General features: G+C 40.2%; 1 pseudogene; it reads right to left on the bottom strand.

Annotated features, from left to right (window-relative positions):
- Positions 1–9,308: 9,308 nt before the first annotated feature.
- LOC144243371 (NADH dehydrogenase [ubiquinone] 1 beta subcomplex subunit 5, mitochondrial pseudogene) lies at positions 9,309–10,995 on the bottom strand (annotated as a pseudogene).
- Between the last annotated feature and the right edge of the window lie 8,174 nt (positions 10,996–19,169).

The following is a 19,169-nucleotide window of genomic DNA, read 5'->3' as shown; positions in this document are numbered from 1 at the left end:
CTTGGGAATCAGAGTGATTCATAAAATCAGTCTGGAAGTTTTCCTTCGACTTCTATTTTTTGTAATAGTTTGAGAAGAATTGGTATTAATTCTGTTTTAAATGTCTGGTAGATATCCTCAGGGAAGCCATCAGGTCTAGGGCTCATACTTGTTGGGAGATTTTTGATAACGGATTTGATTTCTTCACTAGTTACGGGTCTGCACGGCAAAGGAAACAATCCACAAAACTAATAAGCAACCGACGGAATGGGAAAAGATAGTTGAAAATGACATATCAGATAAAGGGTTAATATCCAAAATCTGCAAGGAACTCACCAAATTCCACACCTGAAAAACAAATAATCCAGTGAAGAAATGGGCAGAAGACATGAAGAGACACTTCTCCAAAGAGGACATCCAGATGGCCAACAGACCCATGAAACGATGCTCAGCATCCCTCATCATCAGGGAAATACAAATCAAAACCACACTGAGATACCACCTCACGCCAGCCAGAGTGACTACAATGAGCAAACCATAGGACTCTAGATGCTGACGAGGATGTGGAGAAACGGGCACCCTCCTACACTGTTGGAGGGAATGGAAACTGGTACAGCCCCTCTGGAAAACAGTGTGGAGGTTCCTCAAAAAATTAACACTAGAACTCCCCTATGACCCAGCAATAGCACTGCTAGGAATTTACCCAAGGGATATAGGAGTGCTGATGCATAGGAGGACATGCATCCCAATGTTTATAGCCGCACTCTCCACAATAGCCAAAACATGGAGAGAACCTAAGTGTCCATCAAAGGACGAATGGATCAGTAAGATGTGGTTTATCTATACGATGGAATATTACATGGCAATGAGAAAGAATGAAATCTGGTCATGTGTAGCAACATGGATGGACCTTGAGGGTGTTATGCTGAGCGAAATAAGTCATGCAGAGAAGGATAAATACCCTATGTTTGCACGTATAGGATGATTAGGAGGAACTTAACGGAGGACCATGGGGGAGAAGAAGGGGGGAAATAGTGGGGGAGAGGAAGAGAAGCAAACCAGGAGAGACTCTTGAATGCTGAGAACAAACTGAGGACTGATGGGACTGATGGGTGTTGGGGGGAAGGAAAGGGGGGAATGGGCATGGAGAAGGGCACTTGTGGGGATGAGCACTGGGTGTTATATGGAAACCAACTTGACAATAAACTATTTGTAAAAAAAATAAAAAAACTAAAAGGCTTGAACCTTAAAAACGTATTGAGTTCAATTGCTGTCGTTTGCAATTTGGAGGGAAATTATCTTACTGTATTGAGGAACGGGCTTTTTTGACATCTTGTCTTCTTTCCTGTCCCTAAAGGACATTCCCACTAAAGGCTTTCCTGTGTGTGTGTGTGTGTGTGTGTGTGTGTGTGTGTGTGTAGGTGGGGTGATGGCTAAGAATAGACTTGCTCCCTGTCATTTGATTTCTTTTTAATTTGTAGTTTCAAAAGCAATAGGTATTTATTTTAGGTGAAATAGATAATATAGAAGACAGGGGAAAAAGCATTACTCCAAAACCTACAACCGGAAGACTGCCCCTGAATGTTTTATCTGCATTATATTCTTTAAGAATGCATTATATTCCTGCTTATGCAGGTATTTATATGTTTGTGCACGTATGCATATGGTTGCATATTTATATAGAATAGGTAAGATCTCGTGTTCGTTTCTTAAACTGCATATCACAGTAGTGGATTAATTTATGTCCCGAGAACGATATGTCCAAACCTCAACCTCTGAACTCGTGATGGAACCTTATTTGGAAACAAGGTCTGTGCACATATAGTTAAGGATCTTGAGACCTAGGGTAGTCCCGAAATCCAATGGCTGTTGTCCTTATAAGAGAAACAAAGGGAGACTTCACACACAGGGAAGAAGGCCATGCAAAGATGGGGCAGAGTTTGGAATTATGCTGCCACAAACCACGGAAAACCAGGAACAACCAGACACTGGAAGAGTCAAGAATGAATATTGCCCGGGGCGCCCGGGTGGCTTAGTCGGTTAAGCGTCCGACTTTCCCTCAGGTCATGATCTCGCGGCGTCGGGCTCTGTGCTGACTGCCAGCTCGGAGCCTGAAGCCTGTTTCAGAGTCTGTGACTCCCTCTCTCACTGACCCTCCCCTGCTCACGCTCTCTCTCTCTCTCTCTCTCTCTTTCTTAGAAGTAAATAAAACATTAAAAAAATTTAAAAAAAAAAGAATGAATATTGCTCTAGATCCTTCAGAGGAAGCATAACCCTGCCTGACACCTTGATTTTGGGCTTCTGGCCTTCAGAACTATAAAGGAATACATTTTTAATATTTCAAACGACAGAATTTGTGGAGATTTGTTATGGTGTCCTAGGCAATTAATGCACTCACTACAACCTACCCCATATATCATTGTGAATAATCCTCACACAATATCTGGACCTAGTGAGAATAAATTGGCTTGTGACCTTGGTGAGAACACATTGCAATCATGGGGACAGAAGCAGTGAGATAAAGATGTGGTAGGAAGTGAAGAATGTTACCAGGGAATGTAAAAATCTCTTTCTGGAACTTTGATTTTGAAGGGGAAGAGGGATGGGGGACAGAAAGAGAGACAGAATGAGAGGCTTATGCCTGCATGGGAATTAGTGGTCACAGGAGGAATTTTTTTTTTTTTTTAATATTTGATGCCCTGAAGTTTGAACAAGTTTAAAAGTTAATGCTAAAGAGTTATTTCGCCTCAAATTTAACCGTTGAATTTTCCAGTGTATTCTATTTCCTCCTTACCCTCTTATTTACACCACAAAATTAGTGAAACACTTTCAATGGCCAGTATGTGTTTTAAGCCAATATATGTTTAGTTATTAGTGAGTGGAAGAACAGACAATTGTATGTCAAAGAAATGCTAGTAAATCTTGGTTTTCTGCCTCTCAGGGAGGCAGCAGTCTGCTGAAAGTCTGGAGTGACATGGTTGAATAACGCATGGTCTGAAGGCTCCTGCAATGGTGACACCAGGACTGGTGCAGAATATTCCTGTAAATGTATTAACCTATGGAGCAGTGAAAGAGCAACACTTAGGCAAGTACCACACCTTGCTGCCATGATGTGCTCTATCACTGAGGTCACTGAGGTGACTTAAAAGCAGGCCTGTCCTTTCACTCATATATGGAATTTAAGAAACATAACAGGCGAACATAGGGAAAGGGGAAAAAAAGAGAGAGAGAAGCAAACCATAAGAGACACTTAACTGTAGATAACAAACTGAGGGTTTTTGGAGAGGAGGTAGGCCAGGGATGGACTAAATGGGTGATGGGTATTGAGGAGGTCCCTTGCTGTGTTGAGCACTGGATGTTATATGTAAGTGTGAATCATTAAATTCTACTACTGAAACCAATATTATGCTTTATGTTAACTAACTAGAATTTAAATAAAATTTGGAAAAAGAAAAAAAAACAGGCCTATCTTCTTGCATCATTAATTGTAATAGACAAGATATGGAAGCAACCCAAGTTTCTATCAATAGATAAGCGGATGAAGAAGATGTGATACACGTGCACGCGCGCGGTCACAGATACACACACACACACACACACACACACACACACTCACCACAGTGGAATATTACTCAGCCATAAAAAAGGATGAAATTTTGCCATTCACAATAGCATGGATGCGCTTAGAGGGCATTATGCTAAGTAAAACAAGTCAGACAAACAGGCAAATACCATATGACTTCACTTATATTTGGAATCTGATAAACAAAACAAATGAACAAACAAAATGTAACAGAAACAGGCTCATAAGTACAGAGAAGAAACTGTTGGTTGCCAGAAGGTAGGGGATGGTGGGGGTGGGATGGGTGAAATAGACGGAGGGGATTAAGAGATCCAAAATTGCAGTTACAAGGTAAGTCATGGGGACGAAAAGTACACCACAGAGAATATAGCCAATAACATTATAATAACTTTGTATGGTGACAGACGGTGTTTACACTAATAGTAGTGAGCATTTTGTAATGTATATAATTGTTGAAACACTGCTTTGTACACCTGAAACCAATATGATATTGTATGTCACCTGCCCTTCAGTTAAAAAAGAGCAAACAAAATATAAACAAATAAGTAGCCTTGTCTTCTCAGGGTGGGGAACTGGATTAGGGTCTGCTCAGAAGCATGATGTCGAGCATTGCTTATAAGCTTCTGATTCACCCAAGAAACTAGGGATCCTTCTGTCTTTAAAACTTTAAACTCAAGGTGTATGAGAGAAATATATGCTTCCTTCATAAAGATACCTATATTTTCATTAGGAGAAACAGTGAGAGATACCTTTTCACCATGCCTGCCTTAGCCCTGAAGCTCAGCCATCCCCTACTGCTGTGTCTCACCTTTTAAAGGACCCTTGAAGTCCCACTACATGCCATAGACCCTGAGCAGGTTTTCTCATTTTTCCCTTGGGACAGTTGTGTGACAAAGGTATCCTGAGTCCAATTTCACAGATGGCAAACTCATGCTCACAGAACCAAAATCACCTCTCCAGATAAATGGCAGGATGGGAATGAGGTTCCATCCTTCACCCTCTCTGGAGGACACAGAGCAGGTCTCTGCTTTTAGAAGATGGGTTTCTAAGCCTTGAGAAATGAGAATTTCACACCCCCCTGATATTGTGGCACCATGAGTATTCACCCAAAAGTCTCTTTTAATAATGAAGGTAATAGTGCACATGTATGTTCTTGTACATGTACATTCTTCACTTCATAAGCACTCATTATATTCAATTTTATAGTAGAACCAAGTAGATTTCAAAATTGAATTGACTCTGTGTGGTGGTGGTGGTGGTGGTGATGGTGGTGGTGGTGGTGGTGTGTGTGTGTGTGTTTCCTCTGGCTCAGTCACTCCATCTCAAGTGTAGCTCTATATTCAGATCATACAAGGGTGGATTCTGATCTCAGATTCAGATATCTCAGAAAATGATGGACACCGAGGAATTACTGCCATGGAGTGAAATATTCCCGAAAACTCTGGCTGAAACCATTCAACCAGGAACACGAACTCCATCTTTCCTTCTTCCTTGCTGAGCCTCCTAGTCTGTGCTTCAGACCTGCAATCCTGGCTCTGGCTATCAAGTGTCATCCATCTCCATTTTTCTTTTTCAAATACACCAAGCAAAGACTAAGAAAAGCCTTGGAATCATTTGTTTTCTAAGCTACAGATTCTGTTTGGAAAATTCATATGTATATTAAAGCAGTTCCATTTGCTGTTGGCTCCAAACCTATATCGCATTTAGTGATTTATTTCTTCCCTCTTCAGTGCAGGTTGGTCATGTCCACACTGTAACAAGTCCCTCCCAGAGACAACATTTTCGCCCTCCACCACCCCACCCCCATACAGGCTGCCCAGACTCCACTCCAGCGCCCCAGGCACTCTCAGGCACCTCCAACCTGTCCTGTTCTGCCCTGCCCTAAGCCCACCTGCCTCCTACTGCCACGGTGCACTACTATCACCTGTGTTTCATTTTAAGAATGTCCTGGTGTGTGTGTGGGGTGTGTGTGTCCCATCAGTTCTATCAGACAGAATTTAAATTATTCTATGCAATTGGTTCACAAACTAGCTCTTAAGGGGAGGTGTTCTGGTGTTCTATTTTTTTTTGCTCCTTGAATAAACAAACCTCTTTGTAGAGAAATTGACGGTGGAAGTACGTTCGTGACAGGAGCCTGAACTGCAGCTTGAGCATGGATGAACAGGAAAGTGGGAAGGTGGAGGGGCTGTGGTGAAAACCCACCAGACAGCTTTCAGGACATCTGAGTAGAAAGGGGGCATTTTCAAGGGTACAGAGACACTCCCAAGGGTGCCTGTCTGAGGTGTCCAGACAGAAAATTAAGCATCTTTCCATGCTGAATAAAAGCTCCAGGTGACTGGAACAATAAGATCACTTTAATTTTTATGCTTTGAGACCTCTGGATAAATAGGTATATGCCTATATAAGCAAAAAATGGATCTGTGTCTTTTATGATCATGATAACCTGTTTTAGCACATTTTGTTGCCATCTTTCTATGTAAACACATTTCTATGATAATACGTTCAATTACTTTACAATAAAATTTCATTTATTTTTTTAAATAAAGACCAGTTGTGGCATCACATGAATGGCCCAACATTTATTTCTCCAGTACTAGTGAAGTAAATATAAATATAGTTCTTTTACAACATTTTATATTACAAACAATAGTATGCTAATATTCTCTCTATTCTTAAAGTTTATTTATTTTTAAAGGGAGAGAGAGGGAGAGAGAGAGAGAGAGAGAGAGAGAGAGAGAGAGAGAGAGAACGAGCAGGGGAAGTGGCAGAAAGGGAGGGGGACAGAAGATCCAAAGTGGGCTCTGTGCTGACAGCAGAGAGCCCAATGTGGGGCGGAACTCACGAACTGCAAGATCATGACCTGAGCTGAAGTCAGATCCTTAACCAACTGAGCCACCCAGGAGGTCCTCTCTTTTCTTAATTTTAAATCCAGTACAGTTAACATGCAGTGTTCTATTACTTTCAGGTGTACAATATACTGACTCAACAATTCTATATATTACTTAGCGCCTATCATAATCATAAGTGTTCTCTTAATCCCCTTCACCTTCTTCACCCACTTCCCCTCTGGTAACTATCAGTTTGTTCTCTATAGTTAAAGACTCTGTTTCATAGTATTTCGTGGTCTCTCTCTCTCTCTCTCTGCTCATTTGTTTTGTTTCTCAAATTCCACATAAGAATGAAATCGTATGGTATCTGTCTTTATGACTGACTTATTTCGCTTGGCGTTATACTCTCTAGCTCCATCCATGTTGCTACAAATGGCAAGATTTCATTCTCTCTTTGTGGCTGAGTGATATTCCATTGTGTGTGTGTGTGTGTGTGTGTGTGTGTGTGTGTGTGTGTGTATCCATGAATCGATCGATAGACACTTGGGCTGCCTCCATAATTTGGTTATGGTAAATAATACTGCTTTAAACAAAGGGGTGCATGTACCTTCTCGAATTATTGTTTTTGTATTCTTTGGGTAAATACCCAGCACTGGAATTACTGGATCATAGGGTAGTTCCATTTTTAACGTTTTGAGGAAACTCCATACTGTTTGCCAGAGTGGCTGAGCCAGCTTGCATTCCCATCAACAGTGCAAGAGGGTTCCCTTTTCTGCACATCCTCAGCAACACTTGTTTCTTGTGTTTCTGGTTGTAGTCATTTTGACAGGTGTGAGGTGATATCTCATTGTGGTTTTGATTTGCATTTCCCTGATGATGAGTGATGTTGAGCGTCTTTTCATGTGTTTTTTGGCCATCTGGACGTCTTCTTGGGAGAAATGTCTGTTCATGTCTTCTGCCCATTTTTAATTGAATTATTTGTCTTTTGGGTGCTGATTTGTATACATTCTTTATAAATTTTGGATGCTAAGTCTTTATCGTATATATCATTTGGAAATATCTTCTCTCATTGAGTAGCTTGTCATTTAGATTTGATTGTTTATTTTGCTGTGTAGAAACTTGTTATTTTGATGTAGTCCCAATAGTTTATTTTTGCTTNAAAATGTTTCTATGGCTGGTGTCAGAGAAATTACTGCCTGCGCTCTCTTCTAAGATGTTTTATATTTTTAAGTCCCACATTTAGTTCTTTAATCCAGTTTGAGTTCAGTTTTGTGTGTGGTGTAAGATTGTGGTCCAGTTTCATGCCTTTGCATGTGGCTGTCCAGCTTTCCCAACTCCATTTGTTCAAGAGACTGTCTTTTTCCCCTTGGATATTCTTGCCTCCTTTGTCAAAGATCATTTGACCAAATAGTCGTGGGCTTATTTCTGGGCTCTCTATACTGTGCCATTGATCTGTGTGTCCATTTTTGTACCAATGCTGTACTGTTTTGAGTATACAGCTTCGTGATATAAGTTGAAGTCTGGAATTATGGTACCTCCAGCTTTGTTTTCCTTTTCAAGATTGCTTTGGCTGTTCGGGGTCTTTTGTGATTCCATACAAATTTTAGGATTGTTTGTTCGAGTTCTGTGAAAAATGCTGTTGATATATTTTGATAGCAATTCCATTAAATCTGTAGATTACTTAGGATAGTATGGACATTTTAACAGTGTTTGTTCTTCCTATCCATGAGCATGGGATGTCTTTCCATTTATGCCATCTTCAATTTCTCTGATCAATGTTTTATAGTTTTCAGAGTACAGGTCTTTCATATCCTTCGTTAAATTTATTCCTAGGCATTTTATTATTTTTGATGCAATTGTAAATGGGATTGTTTTCTTAATTTCTCTTTTTTTATTAGTGTATAGACATGCAACAGATTTCTGTACATTGATTTTGTATTATGAGACCTTACTGAATTCATTTATCATTACTAGTAGTTTTTATGGTAGAGTCTTTTGGGTTTTCTATATACAGTGTCATGTTATCTGCAAATAGTGAACGGTTTATTTCTTTCTTACCGATTTGGATGCCTTGTGTTCCTTTTTCTTGTCTGATGGCTGCGCCTGGGACTTCCAGTACTCTGTTGAATAAAAGTGGTGAGAGCGGACATCCTTGTCTTGCTGCTGACCCGAGGGAGAAAGCTCTCAGTTTTTCCATATTGAGTATGATATTCACTGTGGGTTTTCCGTATATGTCTTTTATTATGTTGAGGTATGTTACCTCTAAATCAATTTTTTGAAGGTTTTTTACCATGAATGGATCTTATACTTCGTCAAATGCTTTCTCTGCATCTTTCTAAATGATAACATGGTTCTTTCTCTTTTTTTTTTCCACTGAAAAATTGTTTATTCAGGTGTTAATGGCTTATATAGTTAGTTCAATATTTATGTAATTTGAAATTCTGAATTACCTGTGAATAATCTAGATATCTAGAATACATTTATATAAGCTACTATATTTCCTGATATTTAAAGTAATTGGACTTCTCTAACTTCCAATTATCAGACAAATAAAACATTAAACTTTCAAAGTTACACCTTTAGGAGTTCACAAATTCCTATTTACCAAGTTTCTATATTTACATATATACCTTCTTAAAGGAGGAAGCCAAAACCCACAAATCAAAAGTCTTAATCTGCCCTTCACAATGTGTATCAAATCATCACAGTGTACACTTTAAATATCTTACAATATTGTCAACTACGCCTCAGTAAAGCTGAAAAAAATGAAATCCCACACAAAAGTCTTAATCTGAACCAATATTGAGAAATAGAGCAATTGAAGGTCTTTTATTCATCACATGAGCAAAAGTATACAACATATTTTTAATTAATTTTCCCCTAAAGAGAATATACTTTGTATTTAGACAAATATGAGATTAGATGTTGGGAGTTGCTTTTGGAGAATGATCCATCAGCGCCTTATCAATGGTTGGATACTGATACAAGGGACTATCGCCTCTGGGATGCATTAACTAACCTTTGGACTTCCAGTTCCTTTAACCATAAATCAGACTTTTCAGCTTCAATTTGAAGGATAGCCATTGTCTTTTCATAATTCTTTTCGTGGCCATCGAAGAAAGTTCTGGAAATCCATCTTTATATCGGATGCTTGAAACATCCCCAGTGTTCCAGGTTATGACCTCCTGGAATTTCTGCTAACTCAAGCTTCACCAATGAATATATTCACCAGACTTAAGCCAATTGCTACTGGAATCACATTCAACAAAATGTAGAATTTCATTAAACTCAAAAAACACCTGCCATAGAATCCAGGAGGTTTGATGATAAACAGTCTTTTCTCATTGTTTCCACTGCGTCACACAGGAGCTGCAGTCGTCAGGAAGCCATGGGTGAGGAAGCCCCTGAATCCAAGCTGAATGCTGAGACAGTGGCCAGAAAGTGCGGCCACTGCAGTGACAGAAGCCTACTGCAAAGAACTCATGGCCACCAGGGCTACTGCAAGCAATTCTGATCACGTGGTCCTTATCCTTTCTTTCATTAATGTGGTAAATTACATTGATTGACTTGCAAATATTGAACCACTCTTGTATTCCATGAATAAATCTCCCTTGATTGTGGTGAATTATTTTTTAAGTGTATTGCTGGATTCTGTTTGATCATAATTTCTTGAGGATTTTTGCACCTATGTTCATCATAGAGATTGGCCTGTACATCCCCCTCTCTCTCCCTCCCTCCCTCCTGGAGTGCTTTTATTTTCCCCTTCTATTTTTTTTTCTGGAAGAGTTTGAGAAGATTAGGTATTAACTCTTCTTTAAATGTCTGGTAGAATTCACCTGTGAAGCCATGTGGTCCTGGACTTTTGTTTCTTGGGATGTTTTGTTTTGTTTCATTACCAATTCTGTTTCATTGCTGTTAGTTGTTCTGTTCAAATTTTCTATTTCTTCCTGATTTAGTTTTGGGAGGTTACATGTTTCTAGGTATTTATCCATCTCTTCCAGGCTGTCCAATTTGTTGGGATATGATTTTTCATACTATTCTCTTATAACCCTTTGCATCTCTGTGATGTCGGTTGTTATTTCTCTTCTTTCATTTGTGATTTTGTTTATTTGATTCCTCTCTCTTTTTATGATGAGTCTGGTTAAAGACTGATCACTTTTGTTGATCTTTCCAAAGAACCAACTCCCAAGTTCCTTGATCTGTTCTATTGTTTGGTTTGTTATTGTTGTTGTTGTTTATTGTTATTCGTTTCTGTTTCATTTATTCCTGCTCAACTCTTTATTATTTCCTTCCTTCTACTGCTTTTGGATTTTGCTTGTTCTTTTTTTTTTTTTTTTCTAGTTCCTGGAGGTGTAAGGTTAAATTGCTTATTTTTAGATTTTTCTTGCTTCTTGAGGTAGGACTGTATTGCTGTAAACTTCTACTGAGAACAGCTTTTGCTGCATCCCAAAGATTTTGGATTCTTGTATTTTCTTCTTCTTTTATCTCCACGTATATTTTTAAAATTTCCGCTGTTATTTATTGTTTAACCCAGCCATTTTTTAGTAGCATGTTATTTAACCTCCATGTATTTGTACTAGCTCCAGATTTTCTCTTGTGGTTCATTTCCGGTTTCATAGCATTGTGGTCAGAAAAGACGCATGGTGGTATGACTTCGATCCTTTTGAATTTGTTGAGACTTTTTATAGTAAATCTATTTTATTTATTTATTTTTTTTACAAATAGTTTATTGTCAAGTTGGTTTCCATATAACACCCAGTGTTCATCCTCACAAGTGCCCTCCCCCATGCCCATCACCCCCCTTCCTTTCCCTCCCCACCCCCATCAGCCCTTGGTTTGTTCTAGGCATTCAAGAGTCTCTCATGGTTTGCCTCCCTCCCTCTGTTTTGTGGCCTAATATGTGATACATTCTGGAGAATGTTGCATGTGCACTTGGACATAAATGTGTATTCTGCTGATTTTGGATGGAATGTTTTGAATATATCTGTTACATCCGTCTGGTCCAATGTGTCGTTGAAAGACGTTGTTTCCTTGTTGATTTTCCGTTTGGGAGATCCGTCCATTGATGTCAGTGGGAGGTTAAAGCCCCCTACTATTATTGTATTATTATGAATCGCCTTCTTTTTGTTTGTTTTTAATGGCTTTATACATTTGGGTTTTGTGTCCATGCCAAGTGCATATTTACAATGATTATTATCTTCTTGTTGCATTGTTCCCTTTATGATTATACAGTGTCCTTCTTTGTCCCCTCTTACAGTCCTTGTTTAAAATCTATTTTGTCCAATATAAGTATTGCTACCTTGGCTTTCTTTTCATATCCACTTACATGGATAAATATTTCTTCATCACTTCACCTTCAATCTGCATGTATCTTTAGGTCTGTAGGAGTCTCTTGCAAGCAACACATAAATGGGTCTTACTTTTTCACATTTCTGTCACCCTATGGTTTGATTGGAGTGGTTAGTCCATTTACATTAAAATTAGAGATAGGCAGGTAATTTCTGCCATTCTGTTACCCGTTTTATGGTTGTTTCTGTGGTTCTTCTCTGTTCATCACTTTTATTGCTCTCTTCCTTCACAGCTAGTTGGCTTTTTTATTGGTATGCTTGGGTTCCTTTCTCTTTATTTTTTGCTTATCTGTTATTGTTTTTTCTTTCCTGGTTACCGTTCAGTATGTATATACCACCTTGTGCAAATAGTTGATGGTTGCTTAAGTTTGAACTCATTCTTTACACCTCTCCCCCCATCCCCTCACCCCACATTTTAGGTATATGCTACCATACTTTACATCCGTTTGTTTGCAGAGACCCTTTGACTGTTTGTTTGTTTGTTTGTTTTTTATAGATGTACTTATTTTTACTGCCTTGATCCTTCCTGGATTTCTTACTTCTGCTTATGGTATTTCTTCTCCACTCAAAGAATCCCCTTTAACATTTCTCGGAGGGCCTGCTTAGTGATCATGGTTTCCTTTAGCTTTTGTTTGTCTGGAAAACTCTTTGTCTGTCCTTCTATTCTGAATGACAGCCTTCCTGGTTAGAATAGTCTTGGCTGCATTTTTTTGTTTGTTTGTTTTTGTTTTTGTTTTTTTTTTACATTCACCACTTTGAATATACCATGCCACTCTCTTCTGACCCCCAAAGCTTCTGTGGAAAAATCCACTGATAGCTTTCTGGGGTTTCCCTTGTATGGGATTGTTTTCTTTCCTCTTGCTGCTTTTAAACTTATCTCATTATCACTGCTTTTCGCCATTTTAAGTATTATGTGTTGGTGTAGACCTCTTTACGTTGATTTTGTTGGGGACCATCTGTGCCTCCTGGATCTGGAGTTCTCTTTCCTTCCTCAGATTTGGGGTGCTTTCTTCAGCCATTATTTTTTCCCATTAATCGTCTGCCCCCTTTTCTCTCTCTTTTCCTTATGGGATCCCTATAATGTGAATGTTCTTATGCTTGATGGTGTCACTGAAGTCCCAAAGCCTGTTTTAAGTTTGTGTTTTGTTTTCTCCCAACTGTCCAGCTAGGTTGCTTTCCATTATTGTGTCCCCCAGTTTGCTGATGTGGTCTTCTGCTTCATCTAGTCTACTACTCATTGTATCTGGCGTATTTTTAATTTCACCTATTGAGTTCTTCATCTCTGATGGTTTCTTTTTTATGATTTCTCTTTGTTCAGGGTCTCACTGAGGTCCTCCACTCTTTGCTGATATCCTATGAGTATCTTTATGACTATTACTTTAAATTCTCTGTCAGAAATATTACTCAGTCCCCGTTTCACTTAGGTCCCTTGCTGTGATTTTGTCTTGTTCCTTCATTTTGGACATATTTCTCTGTCTCCTCATTTTGTTCTAACTCTGCGCCTGTTTCTATGTGTTAGGAAAGTCAACTACGTCTCCTGCTCTTAAAAATTGTGGCCTTAATAAGAAGTGGTCCTGTAGTGCCTGCGGTGCAGTGTCCCCTATTTACCAGAATCTGGCACTTCAGGGGTTTCTCCTGTTTGTTGTGTGCACCCTGCTCTTATGGCTGAGCTGCTTTTTCCTTCAGTTCAGCCATCCAGAATGGCTCTCTTTGCCTGCTGTGGGCAGGTTCTGGTCCCTGTGTTGCTGGTAGGCCAGTCTGGGGCCACCTTGGGTGTGATTTGAGTCAGACCAGACATGTTCCAGGGGTACAGTAGCACTGAACTACAGGGTACTGTCCCTGTTTTGTCCCCTGAGAAGCTTTCCTTGATGGGCAAGGCCTGCAGTCAGACCCGCTGTCTGCCCCCAGCCCACTGCTGGGACCACAGTCTGGTTGTTGTGTGTGGTTATCTTTCTCTCTTCCCAGGGCAGAGGTCACTTTGGAGTCGCACTGGCCCCTCTTGGGGATGCTTGCAAACTTCCAGGCTTGTGGCACTGCTCTGCATCCAAGAGGGGATTGGAGGGGGTAGATCCATGGAAGCGTGGGGGGCTGGGAAGGGGAATGGACTTGCGGTGTTAGCAAAGTTTTCATGGGTCTGCTGTGAGAGAAGACCTGGAGCCAAGGCTCAATTGGAAAGGCCATCTCCACAGTGAAACACAAGGGCTGCGTTCCCTGTTAGCAAGTTAAATAGGTAATGTCAGCACCTCGCTGAGTCCTTGTTGGTTCCCACAGGTGGCTGTGTGTTCATGCTGGGGTTGGGGGAAGGGAACGGGCACCCACCAGCTCCTTTCTTCCTGGGAAAGTCCCCCATAGATCCTTGCCCTTTCAACACATGCTCTGAGATCAGTAAATACATCTCCCTCCCGTATCCCCACGTGATTTTCAAATTGCCCCTTCTATGCTGTATCTCCACAGGGGCGTTTGCTGTGCTGTCTCTTTAAGGGTGGGGACTCAGTATCCCCTCACCCTGCTGGCTGTCCCAGAATGAAGCCACTGATTTTGAACGTTCTAGGTTTAAAGTCCCACTGGTGGTGCAAACTCGTGAAATTCGGCCCTTCTGGTTTTTGCAGCCAAATGTTATGGGGATTTGTCTTCCTTGTGTGGGCTACATAGTGTGAGAGTCTATTTCTCTCCCCTCTCCACATTTGGGCAGACCTCTCTCCTGAGGGTATTCTCATGGGTGCATTTAGTACCCCACTGCATCTTCACCCTTCCTACTTTCCTTCATCAGCTTCTTCTCTATATTTAGTTGTGGAGAGTTTCCTCTGCCAGTCTTTGGGTTGTCTTCTGGGTTATTTACACTATGTGAATGTTATCTGGTAGTATCAATGGGCCAAGGTGAACTTCGAGTTTTCCGAATCCACCGTCTTCCCTGAAAGTCTCTTAACATTTTTCTTCATAGGCAAGCAGATGTTTCAGTGAGCATTTATCTTAATAAGTTCCTGAAAGTCTTGTTTCAAAATCATGAAAACTGTGTTTTATATGAACACAACTTTGAAAAAACACCTGTTACTATTTTATATTTCTGACCACGCTGTATGAAAATGCCTGTTTCCCCACACATTACAATGTGAATCATTGCTAATCTGATAGGCAACAACTCATCCCTCCCGGTTATTTTCATTATAACTCATTTTTGCTCCCAGCATAGAATTGTACCCCATCAATGGGACATAATCAATTGTCACAACCCCATGTTATTTGGAATGCAGACTGTTTCTCATATTCCCAGTTATCAACACAGGGAGTGGGGGATGGCATCTGATTGTGCTGAAGAGCACAGCTCATGTGGCTCTGATCACACTGGTGAGCTAAATGTATTCTTTTTGAGCACAGCACACTGTCTTGGGGGAGGTCAAGTTCATGGGAAAAAAAAAACACTAGTAGGGAATTATCAAGATGGAAATCCTTATAACCAAATCCTACTTCTAGCCTTAACTATGCCATTAAGGTAAGCTTCTATCAGGGAAATTGTTGGTGTGGAAGGCGTGTACCTATGTAGACTTTTGAGAAGTCCCACCATACTGACATCCAGAAAGATAGTCCCTGTTTAGTCCTCCAAAGGAGGAGTCACATGAGAAAGGCCACAGAACAGTGAAGAAAGTAGTAATGCTAAGGTCATGTCACACAGGCCAGGCCCTGGACTCTAGCCTGGGAGTCCTCATGCTCTTTTGGAATCTCCTCACCCACCCTCCTCTATCCTCCAGCTGCCTCCCCTGGGACCTCTCCCTATTCCCAGGCAACTACTGAACTTCCATCACCATTAATTTCTATTAAAAAAAACTTTATGTCAATAAAACTGTACAGAATGCACTTTTGTTTTCTGGCTTCTTTCATTCAGCCTAATTATGTGTAGATCCATCCATTTGTTGCATGGTTGTATAGATCTTTTTATTGCTGAATAATATTCCATTATATTTATATATGACAATTCGTTTTAGCCATTCACCTGGTGAAGGACATGTGGATTGTTTTCAGCTTGAAGCTCTTTTCAGTAAAACTGGTATGAACATTTCTGTACAAATCTTTACATGGACAAGATTTCTTCTGTAGGCTAAATACTTAGGATCTCAATGGCTGGATCATAAAGTAGATGTAAGATGCACAATGTAAGAAATTACCAAACTAGGGGCGCCTGGGTGGCTCAGTCGGCTAAGCATCCAGCTTCGGCTCAGGTCATGATCTCACAGTTCGTGGATTCGAGCCCCGCGTCGGACTCTGTGCTGACAGCTAGCTCAGAGCCTGGAGCCTATTTCAGATTCTGTATCTCCCTCTCTCTCTGAGCCTCCCCTGCTCATGCTGTCTCTCTCTCCCTCAGACACAAATTAAAAAAAAAAAAAAGAAAGAAACTACAAAACTAGTTCCAAAGTAGTTGAATCATCTTTCATCCCCACCAGCAGTGTATGAAGGTTCCCCCACAATGCTTAGTATGGTCAGTATTTTTAATGTTGGCCATTTTCACAGGGGTGTCGTGATATTTCACTGTAGTCCTAATTTACATTCCCTTATTAACTAACAATGTTGATCATCTTTTCATGACCCCAATTTCCATTTGCATAATTTCTTAGATGAAGTGTTTGTTCAAATCCTTTGCCCATTTATTTACTGGCGTGTCTATTACTGACTTAACATGGCAGGGATTTTCTATATTTTGGATACAGGTTCTTTTTATTTAATTGTTATTTATTTATTATTATTATTAATTTTTTTTACAANCTCCCCCCACACCCATCAGTCCTCAGTTTGTTCTCAGCATTCAACAATCTCTCATGGTTTGCCTCTTTCCCTCTTGCCCACTATTTTTCCCCCTTCTTCTCACCCATGGTCTTCCATTAAGTTCCTCCTAATCCTCCTATACGTGCAAATATATGGTATTTGTCCTTCTCTGCATGACTTATTTCGCTCAGCATAACACCCTCAGGGTCCGTCCATGTTGCTACACATGGCCAGATTTCATTGTTTCTCATTGCCATGTAGTATTCCATGGTATAGATAAACCACATCTTCTTGATCCATTCGTCCGTGGATGGACGCTTAGACTCTTTCCATGTTTGGGCTATTGTGGAGAGTGCTGCTATGAACATTGGGGTCCATGTGCTTCAGTGTATGAGCACTCCTATTTCCCTTGAGTAAATTCCTAGCAGTGCTATTGCTGGGTCATAGGGGAGTTCTAGTGTTAATTTTTTGAGGAACCTCCACACTGTTTTCCAGAGAGGCTGCACCAGTTTACATTCCCACCAACAGTGTAGGAGGGTGCCCGTTTCTCCACATCCTCGCCAGCATCTAGAGTTCTCTGATTTGCTCATTTTAGCCACTCTGACCGGCATGAGGTGGTATCTCAGTATGGTTTTGATTTGTATTTCCCTGATGAGGAGGGATGCTGAGCATCGTTTCATGTGTCTGTTGGCCATCTGGATGTCCTCTTTGGAGAAGTGTCTGTTCATATCGTCTGCCCATTTCTTCACTGGGTTGTATGTTTTCCGGGTGTGGAGTTTGGTGAGTTCCTTATAGATTTTGGATATTAACCCTTTATTTGATATGTCATTTGTAACTACCTTTTCCCATTCCATCAGTTGCCTTTTAGTTTTATGGATTGTTTCCTTTTCCGTGCAGAAACTTAAAATCTTGATGAGGTCCCAATAGTTTATTTTTGCTCTTGATTCTTTTGATTTTGGGGACGTGTCAAGTAAGAAATTGCAGCAGTGGAGTTCAGGGAGGTTATTTCCTGCTTTCTCCTCTAGGGTTTTGATGGTTTCCTGTGTCACGTTCAGGTCCTTTATCCATTTTTAGTTGATTTTTGTGTGTGGTGTGAGAAAATGATCTAGTTTCATTCTTCTGCATGTTGCTGTTCAATTCTCACAGCACGATCTGTTAAAGAGGCTGTCTTTTTTCCATTAGATACTCTTTCCTGCTTTGTCAAAGATTAGTTGCCTATAAACTTTTGGGTCCAGCTCTGAGTTCTCAATTCTATTCCATTGGTCTATGTGTCTGTTTTTGTGCCAATACCATACTGTCTTGATGATGACAGCTTTGTAGTAGAGGCTAAAGGCTGGGATGGTGATGCTTCTCGTTTTGGTGTTTTCTTCAATATTACTATGGCTATTTGGGGCCTTTTCTGGTTCCAGAAGATTTTAGGATAGTTTGTTCCAGTTTTCAGAAGTATGCTGGTGCAATTTTGATTGGGATTGCGTTGAATGTGTAGATTGTTTTTGCGTACTAATGACATTTTAACTATATTTATTCTTCCAATCCATGAGCATGGAATATTTTTCCATTTCTTTATGTCTTCTTCAATTTCCTTCATAAGTTTTCTATAATTTTCATCATAGAGATCTCTTATATCCTTGGTTAGGTTTATTCCTAAGTATTTTATGGTGTTTTGTGCAATCGTGAATGGGATCAGTTTCTTGATTTCTGTTTCTGTTGCTTCATTGTTGGTGTATAAAAATGCAACCGATTTCTGTACGCTGATTTTTTACCCTACAACTTTGCTGAATTCTTGGATCAGCTCTAATAGGCTTCTGGTGGAGTCTCGGGTTTTCTATGTAGAGTATCATGTCGTCTGCGAAAAGTGAAAGTTTGACTTCCTCTTTGCCAATTCTGATGCCTTTGATTTCCTTTTGTTCTCTGATGGCTGATGCTAGGACTTCCAGCACTATGCTAAACAACAGTGTTGAGAGTGCACATCCCTGTCGTGTTCCTGATCTCAGGGGAAAGTTCTCATTTTTTCTCCGTTGAGGATAATGTTAGCTGAGGGCTTCTCATAGGTGGCTTTTATGATGTTTAAGTAGGTTCCTTCTATCCCGACTTTCTCGAGACCCTTTATTAAGAAGGGATGCTGTAATATGTCAAATGCTTTTTCTGCAACTATCGACAGGATCATATGGCTTTTAGCTTTTCTTTTCTTGATGTGATGTATCACATTGATTGATTTGCGAATGTTGAGCCAGCCCTTTAACCCAGGAATGAATTCCAGTTGATCTTGGTGGATCATTCTTTTTATGTGCTGTTGGATTCGATTTGCAACTATCTTGTTGAGGATTTTTGCATACATATTCATCAAGGATATTGGCCTGTAGTTGCCTTTTTTGCTCGGTCTCTGTCTGGCTTGGGAATGAAAATGATTCTGGCTTCATAAAATGAGTCCGGGAGTTTTCCTTCGATTTCTATTTTGTGGAATAGCTTGAGAAGAATTTGTATTAATTCTGTTTTAAATGTCTGGGAGAATCCCCCAGGGAAGCCATCAGGTCCAGGGCTCCTATTTGTTGGGAGGCTTTTGATAACTGATTCAATTTCTTCACTAGTTGTGGGTCTGTTTAGATTTTCTATCTCTTCCCATGTGAATTTTGGTAGTGAGTGTGTGTTTAGGAATTTGTCCATTTCTTCTAAGTT

The sequence above is a fragment of the Crocuta crocuta genome, unplaced genomic scaffold (genome assembly GCF_008692635.1).
Source record: "Crocuta crocuta isolate KB4526 unplaced genomic scaffold, BGI_CrCroc_1.0 scaffold1428, whole genome shotgun sequence".
In the NCBI taxonomy this organism is placed as follows: domain Eukaryota; kingdom Metazoa; phylum Chordata; class Mammalia; order Carnivora; family Hyaenidae; genus Crocuta; species Crocuta crocuta.
The sequence above is the reverse complement of the archived record's forward strand: the minus strand, read 5'-3'. Positions and strand labels throughout refer to the sequence as shown.